The following is an 8,800-nucleotide window of genomic DNA, read 5'->3' as shown; positions in this document are numbered from 1 at the left end:
AATGTCAATGCATATAACTAATAAATTACATGGAGTAGTTGCACATAATTATGTGTAATTTGTTCCTAATAAGTGTATGTGTATGCATAAAGAATTATTTGGACATATTTTTGTGTGTCAAAGTCTTATAATAGCATGTAATAAAGTTTTTAAGTTTTTCCTCTACATCATGTTATTGCACGTGATAAGATTTTAAAGTTTCTGGGGCACGTGATCACGCGTAAAAGGTTTTTAAAGTATATTAAGAGTATCATATAATACATTATGCATATTAAAGACATATAAACTTCTATAGGTCTCCATTTGAAAGTGAATTGATTTTTGAGATTAAATATTGTGGTACAAAGTACTCTTCTATTATTGGTATTAATAAAATAAAATATCAACTTTATCATGTGTAATTAAGTTACCATATAAAGTTAAGATTATTGTTCACTAGGTTAGATACAATAGTTTTAAGAAAGATTGTTAGAGACAATAAGGTATTATGTCTAATGAAATTTAATTTAGGCAATAATATTAGGTGTCATTAGAATATTTTATGAGTTTTCATGATGTTAATCAATAAAGTGGTACATTGTTGAGACTCACAAAATTTTTTGTTTGGTAATGATACATTCTTCGAATTTAATGCATAAGGTTAATTTTGGAAATGCATTGGTCATGAAGAACTCAATACACCTAAAGGTCATTAGGCTTATTCAATAGATACGTGTTTCCCTATTAAATAGAGGAGGAATAATGATCTAGAAAGTTTTATCTGTCCAATAGTGATATTTCTTTCGAAAACCATATGTTCTAAAGATCCTTGTATGACTTTAACCTTGTGTTTGGGATCTTAATAGCATATCATTTTTTCTTCCCAAAGATGATTTAATGATGATGCACTAGGAATCCCTATAAAATATGGCTTATATGGTTTTAAAGTTATCCTGATTATTGCCTAATACAGATTTATTGCAATACTTAATAAAGTAATTTGGAGTGGTATCTCATGGAATCTTAATTTTAGCAATATTATTTAGTCTTAGTAGAATTTATTGTAAGTTGTCAGAATGTTTAATCATCAAAGCGATGCATTCATTGAAACTTGCAAAAGTTCTATATTTGGTGAAAGAAACATTCTTCAATTGACACATACAATTTCCTGTCAAAAGGTGGTTATTGTGTGTTAAAATTAATGGTTGCATAAAGTGGTTATGGAATTACATTGGTTGTGAAAAATTTAATTCACCCAAAGGTAGTTGTGATTTTTCAATTAACATGTGTTTTTCCTATTAGTGTGAAAGGGAACAGTAACCTAGGGGGTTTATTTGTCCAAAGGTGATAAACTTTTCAAAAGTCATTTAGTCTTCTTATTTGTAACCTTATGCCTGAGGGTCCTAATTGCATGTCGTATTCTCTGCCCAAAGGTGATTATATGATGATGTGCCTAGAACTCTCGTTGATAATAGCTTATAAGGTTTTCAAGTTATTTATTGCCAATGATTTTGCTTATTGCATCCCATCCTTAATAAAACTCATTGTTGTGAACAATAATGATAATGTCATAATGGAGGTCCTGACTAACTCTAACTCTAACTCTAAAAAGTTAGAGATAAAGGTTGAATTTACACTGTTAATTAAGGACATAGTTTTGATCCAACAAGTTGATGAACTATCCAAACCTAAGATAATAACTTAATTGAATTAAAAGGATTTCTATATTGAGTGGGAGAAATCCATCAGGTGAAGGTTGTCTTTCACAAAGAATCTCTTATTAGTTACCTCATTGAGGTTTACCTTAAATCATAAGTGTTAAGAAGGTTCTTATTAAGATTAGGTAGACATCTGAAAATATTGGAATTACTGATCTAGTGGATGATATGGCTTGGACAAGGTATGATGGTCATGAAGGAGTTAAAGATTAATGAGTATATGTTGGGTTTTTAAAAGGCACCGTAAGGCTTATTTGACTTTAGTCAAATTAAGACTAGTATATGTTTTAGAATCATATTTGAGGTATATTATTAATCTGACTTTTAAATGTTCTCAAATAAAGAAAGCATAAAGTGAAGGAGCCTTAATGGTAGACTTGATTGTTCAATCGATACTTAATTGTACAGGAAAGAGCAATAATAAAAAGTATTAGTTTTGACTGCCCAAATAGGGTTGAGGTTTTGGATATGAAGTTGGTCAATAGATAAAGGTTAAATAAGTGGAAGTCTATATTTAAGTTGAAAATTGTGTGGATATTAAAGTTAGAAATATGGGCATAATGGATATTTTGTCAAAATTTTCAAGATCTTGGGACTTCAAAATGGTGTTGCTATAAAACTTAGTTTTAGGCTTAGAGTTATGATGAGAAGTAAACGTGACTAAGTTTTCATGGGGTAAAGTTGTCAAAATAACTTAATATTTTCTTAATAGATTTCTTTATATATATGTCAAAGTTATTACCCTAATTAAAGTACTAGAGTGATTAACATCCAATTCTTGAAATATTTATAAGATTAGATAATATCATGGCTAAAATAATAGTGGGAGTAAATGAGGTTTACAAAGACCTATGAAATTTGATATCACCTTAGAGGATGTTCCTACTGAAGAACTAATAGCTAATCACATAGTAGATAAGCCAAATGTGATTGATATAGTGGTGGAAACCTTGATGGAAAGGTTACCATAAAAAGAAGATTCTCTATCGTTAAGAATTTTCATGCATATCTCAATAAAGAAGATTATGTTATTAAAAGCTCATTTAGATTAAAGTTATAAAAGGTGAATGTCAAAGTTGTATTTTTGAATGAAAGCCTTAGTAAAGAAGTCTTTATAGTGTAATCAGATTTATCAAAAGCAAAATAGATGAAACTTTTAATATGCAATTTTGAAGAGTTTATCTATAGTTGAAATAGACTTTTTGATAATGGGGTTTTAATAAAATACACTTCTCATGGGCTCATAAAGAATAAATTAGACCAATATAAGAATATGAAGATCATTGGGAGCAAATTTATTTTTATTGTATGGTTCAATATGTTGATAGTGGCGATATGAATTTGTTCCATGAGATTAAGTTAATTTTATCCAAGATATATGATGTGAAGGATCTTCAAAATACATTATTTGTTCTTAGTATTGAGATTCACTATGAAAGGACTTGTGAATTTAATGGCTTATCTCAAATGCATACCTGAAGTGTATATTTAAGAGACTCAACATGCAGAATTGCAAGGTAGTCATGTGTCTGTGGTAAAAGGAGATAAGTTTGACATAAAGCATTGTGTAAAGAATGAGGTTGAAAGGGACTCCATTTGAAATGTCTCTTATAATGGTACTATTTGAAGTTTGATGAATGCATACGTAACTTTTGCATTTATAGTTCTCAATTTACACATCTCAAATCCAAGGTTGATTATTAAGTTGTGGTTTAAGAGATAATGAGATGCTTACAAAAAATCAAGATTTTGATGGTTGTACAGATGATCTAAAGTCTATTTTAAGATATATTCTTATACTTACTAAATGAGCCATATTTGAAAAGAATTAAATAGTCATAAGTAGCAGCCTTAACTATAGACATTAGATTTGTAGCTTACCATAGGGTAGCTTCTCAAGAGTGTGGTTAATGGACTACTTGATTGAACTATTGGGATAGATTTTATCTACTATGATAGCAGTGCAATTAAGTAAAAGATCACTGGTAGATTGAGACATACAAAATAAATATATTACAATAAGAAACCTTACAAAGAAAAGAGACATTAGGCTAAAATATAAAATGCAAATTTGATAAAGGTTACGCTCTTAACCAAAAGAATAAGATTTGTAACACATAAAGTCATGTTAAAAATATGAGGGTGTTTAAGGTCTTTTGATATCGAGGGTTAGTGAGAGGTTTTGATTATTGTTGTTTTTATTGATATGTTTGTTACTTATTTTTTATTTATTTATTGATCATGATTGTATTGACATATTTATTTGTCTATGAATGTATGTGCATATATATGGTTAAGGTACAACATGTGTCTCAAGATAAAGTTTCTCTTGAGTATGACAGTTGTATGTATATGTTTTATGAGTCTCGAGCAAGGTTGAAATATACAGGATTTATTGGAAGCAAAAGAGATTTCTCTTGTTTTTTTTAAAACATAAGATTAAAGAGAAATCATAAAGAGGATTAACAAAGACATAACACATGTTTGTGATCATTTTGTTGAGTGTTATTTCTGTCACACTCCCAGATTTGATTTTAATAATTGTGATAAAAAACAATCTTATGTTGATAGAGAACATAAGTAATATCTTGGTTTGTTATTAATGGTCATATTAATTAGATTGTTTATTAAAGTGTAATTTATCTTTGGACTATTTTGTTTTCTAAAATAGTGGCCACTTAAAGTTAAAAATGTTTGATTACCCGAGAGTCAAAAAAATTGTTTTCTTTTTCTTAAAATAAAATAAAATAATTAATATTGCTCAAGTGGGAGAATGTTAGAATTTTCCTGATGTGGGTTAATATTAATTATGGTTTTGATTTAATAAAATCGGGTAATTGAATAGTCCAATGTCAGTTTATAGATGAACTTAAATGATCAATAAAGATAAGTCTGATACAATTAAAGGTTATAATTTGGGTGGACAGCACAAGTGTTAAGGTTTATTAGACCTTGATGGGAGGTCAATTAACATACTATAAATTGGCTAGGTCCTTACTCCAAAACCTAATGCAGTATGATTGCAGTATAACTTACCCATTCAAAGCTATCATTCAAGGAGGTTTTTACAGTAGAAGGCGAAGTCACGTCGAGAGGTGATCTCGATAGGTAATTTCAAGTGATTTTAACAAGTTTTTCGGTTTCAAATTACATGAAGATCCATGTATTTCTAAAACCCTAAAGTTAAATTAAGTATTTTATATCCTGTGCGTAGATCTTGTAGATTTATAATTGATTTATTTCATTCCGTTTTGTAAAATAAATCTTACAAGTGCATGCAACATTACGCAATGTATAGAAATATTTTCCCACCGTGGGCTCTTACAAAATACCGAAAGAGGGTTCCGCTGCCTTCCAAGACTAATGTTTGAGGAAGCCATTATAGAAGTTAGTTAATTACAAGTCATATATAATAACAATAAAATTATGTGTACCCACTTTATATATACAAATATGTATATATTTATATGTGTCATCATGTGATTAGATGAACATAAATTAAAGATGAAATAATATTCAATACCTAATCATATGATAACACATATAAGTGCGTACATATTTATGTATCTAAAATGAATACGTATAATATTGCTCATATAATAATGTTTATATATACCATTTTCTTTCCTTAAATCTTTGTAATGCAATGTAATGGTTGTAGTTTATTTGTATATGCATGGCATGCCCCAACACTAAATGATAGACGGGGCAGAAAACATATACAATTTAATAGACTTACGTATCTTTGAATTAAATGATACCATGCATAAGAACTTGTATTAATCAACATAACGGTGGCATGCATGAGAACGGTGGAATTAGTATGTGTTAATCTTTGTTTGCTAGATTAATTAGTTGACTAATTAATCCAATAAATAAGATTAATTAGAAGAGTGGGCTTGCCTTTTTGACTTTTGATTTTCTTCAAGTTTTAACTTTCACGTAATCTTGCAAACTCCGTCAATATTACGGTGGCATGCATATGAACTTGTATTAATCAAGAAAGGATTAACCTATCAATTTCCAGTGTCACAAATTTATAAGATTTGGATGCAGACATTTAATATTTTTAATGACTCTATACGTAAAATTAGAAACGAAAACTGCCATACTTATTGGCTTGTGGACTTTTTTTTTATTTTAGTGATTAACATTTTCCCACCCCAGGTTTGGTGGGAAAACACTTGTTCACCCTCAAATAGTATTAATAACATTTTCACACCCAAATTGTAACTCTGTTGACAGAAACGGTATAATAATATATACAGTTATCATAATACCCTTTTGAATTGATTTTATATTTTTATTTATATGAAATTACTTAAGTACCCTTATAAATTGTGTAGTTAATATAATAATTGAAATTTTCATTAGTTTGATAAAATTAAGAAAAGGACACAGTAATTTATTTCTAATAAAAGTTTTCTAATTTTAAAAAATCACATTTTAACCCTCAAACCTAGAATTTTTTTTTTCATTCTCCAGCCACCATCTCTAGCTAACAATGACCTCCTTTTTCTATCCTAAATCATTGTAGGGAAAACGATTTAAGTAAAGGTGAAGTTGTTAGTTTTTAAAACTTAAGGAGAAAATAAATAAATTTATATTTTTTTACTATTATTAGTAAAATAACAATTTTACTCTGACTACTAACAAAACAAATTAACAGTAATTGCCTTATGAGTGAAACTTTAAGTTTTTCAAATCTCATAGATATAATTTTAAGAACATATCAAAACTTGAGTGAAAAATAGCTCTTTGGCCAAATATATATTACAATATGTACAACTTGTCAAGATGTAGATGAGCAATTGTCACACCAACAAGTGATGTCAGTACAAAGATGTGAACATTCAAATCAAGCGTATATACTCTTACAAGTAACCATCTAATTCTAATTAACTATTCTTTATTGCTCAATACTCATCATATATTGATGAATATAGAAGAATTGACCAGTGAAATTGTTATGAAACCCAAAGAATAAATGACAAACAGAACAAAAAATAAGCAACACAAGAACAAAAGATTTTACGTGGAAAACTCAAATCAGGAAAAAACAACGGAAAGGAGTTGGATTGCAGAAAATAAGTAAGTGAAGGAGAGACTATTTGTTCTCTACTTACCCATTGATCATATCCCATTAATAACAAATCGCTCCAAATCTATTCTTTCATAGACCACATTTGCTCTATTTGACTAAGTGAACACACGAACAAAAGTTTACCTATTGCACGCTTTAAGTGAGAAGTCTAACCGTTGATTCCATATATGAGAAGTCTAGCTGTTAATTCAAGCAATCCATTTGTGATATCACCGCTATATATAAAAAATTAATTAATTAATTAATTCAATGTTCAATACGTGCAAGATAGGGTATTAATTAAAAAAACTATAGCTGTTAATTCAAGTTTAGCCTTCAGGCTTCAGCTAAATCTATTTCCTGATTCTATAGCTGAATCGAGGAATAGAAAGAAATATAAAAAAAAATTAATAAGACAGATACAGCAAAAGACGACTGCAAACTTTCAAATTAATTGGATAGGGGTTTGTTTATTTTTTTTGACACTCTGTGCAATTGTTGATCATTTTTATATGGTGGGAAACGTAACTCTTTTAATACTTTGTCAATAACTTGTATATTAATTAACAATAACCTTCATTTTTAGCATCTCTATCAAGATATTACAACTATTAGGATAAATCTTTTGCCAATCCTTTACATTATATTCAAATTAGTATCTCATATGAATAATATATGTATATATACACACAAAAATCCTTTTCTACCCCATCAATTCTTTTCCTCAATAGATTATGCCTTCATCAATATGCCCCCCCTTCATTCTCTTATGAATTGGTACGTAGTTGATACTAGACCTGCCCATGGGCTGGTTTGGCCCGTGAACCGGACCGAAACGGGCCTGGATAAAACCGAAGTCGGAACCAGCAAACCCGGAACCGGACTGAACCAGAACCGAAACCGGATTTTGGTTGTTCGGTTTCGGTTTACCTAATTTTGAACTGTGAAACCGCCAGTTCACACCCGATTTATGAACCGACATGTAAACCGGCAGTTTACTATGCTGAACCGAAAAATTTTGAGTTTTTTTTATTTTTTTTAAATTTATTAAATAGCCAACGGTTCCTTGCGCAGGGAACCGTTGGCTTGCAGAAGAAAATTGCAGGGGACCAACGGTCCCCTGCAATTTTCATAGCTTTTGCAGGGGATCGTTGGTCCCCTGCAATTTTTAAAATAGCAATTCACCCCCCTATTTTTTAATTTTTTTCAAAAAATTTTTTTCCTATATATATTCCCTTTCAAATTTCAATTTCTCCACACTCTCACTCAATCCTTCAAACTCTCATTCTTTCAACTCTTAATACTCTTTTAATCTTTCAATTCAATCAAATTCTCTTAAATTTAATTAAATTCTTTCTTAATTTTTTATTAATTCCAATTTCTATTTTTATTATACAATTCATAATTAATTATAGAATTTATTTCTATAATTAACTTTATTTATTATTTTTTTATTATCTTTCATAATTAATCATATAATTTATTTATATAATTAATTTGATTTATTATCAAAAAATGGCAAGTAGTGAAAATTCTTCCGGTAATAGGAGATTTGGTCAATATTCACATATATCAAATGTGAATAAAAATCAATTTATAGATGATTTTTCAACACAAGAAAGTGAAAACCAATATGTAGAGGTGAAGCAACAACAACAACATCAACAACAGATGGAGATGAAATAACACTCTCAAAAAATTCCTACATCCGATATTTTCAAGATTCATTTCTAGAAAATACAAAAGGAAGATGATAATTTCGATGTTGTTTGCAATTATTGTAGGCAAATTTATAAATTCAAACAAGGAGGTGGATACGGGATATTCAAAAGGCACTTGGAGTCAAAGCATCCGGAAAAAATGGGGCAAAGCCAAGGCCAAACACAAATAACCGAGTATGGTTCTACACACAAATCTTTATTTATGTATAGTGATAATAAAAGTAAAGAAGAATTTGTAAAAATGGTAGCAATATATCATTTAGCATTTAGTTTTGGTGAAAATTTAAGTTTTAATACTT

This window comes from Mangifera indica, chromosome 4, assembly GCF_011075055.1.
Source record: "Mangifera indica cultivar Alphonso chromosome 4, CATAS_Mindica_2.1, whole genome shotgun sequence".
NCBI classification, from domain to species: domain Eukaryota; kingdom Viridiplantae; phylum Streptophyta; class Magnoliopsida; order Sapindales; family Anacardiaceae; genus Mangifera; species Mangifera indica.
The sequence above is the reverse complement of the archived record's forward strand: the minus strand, read 5'-3'. Positions refer to the sequence as shown.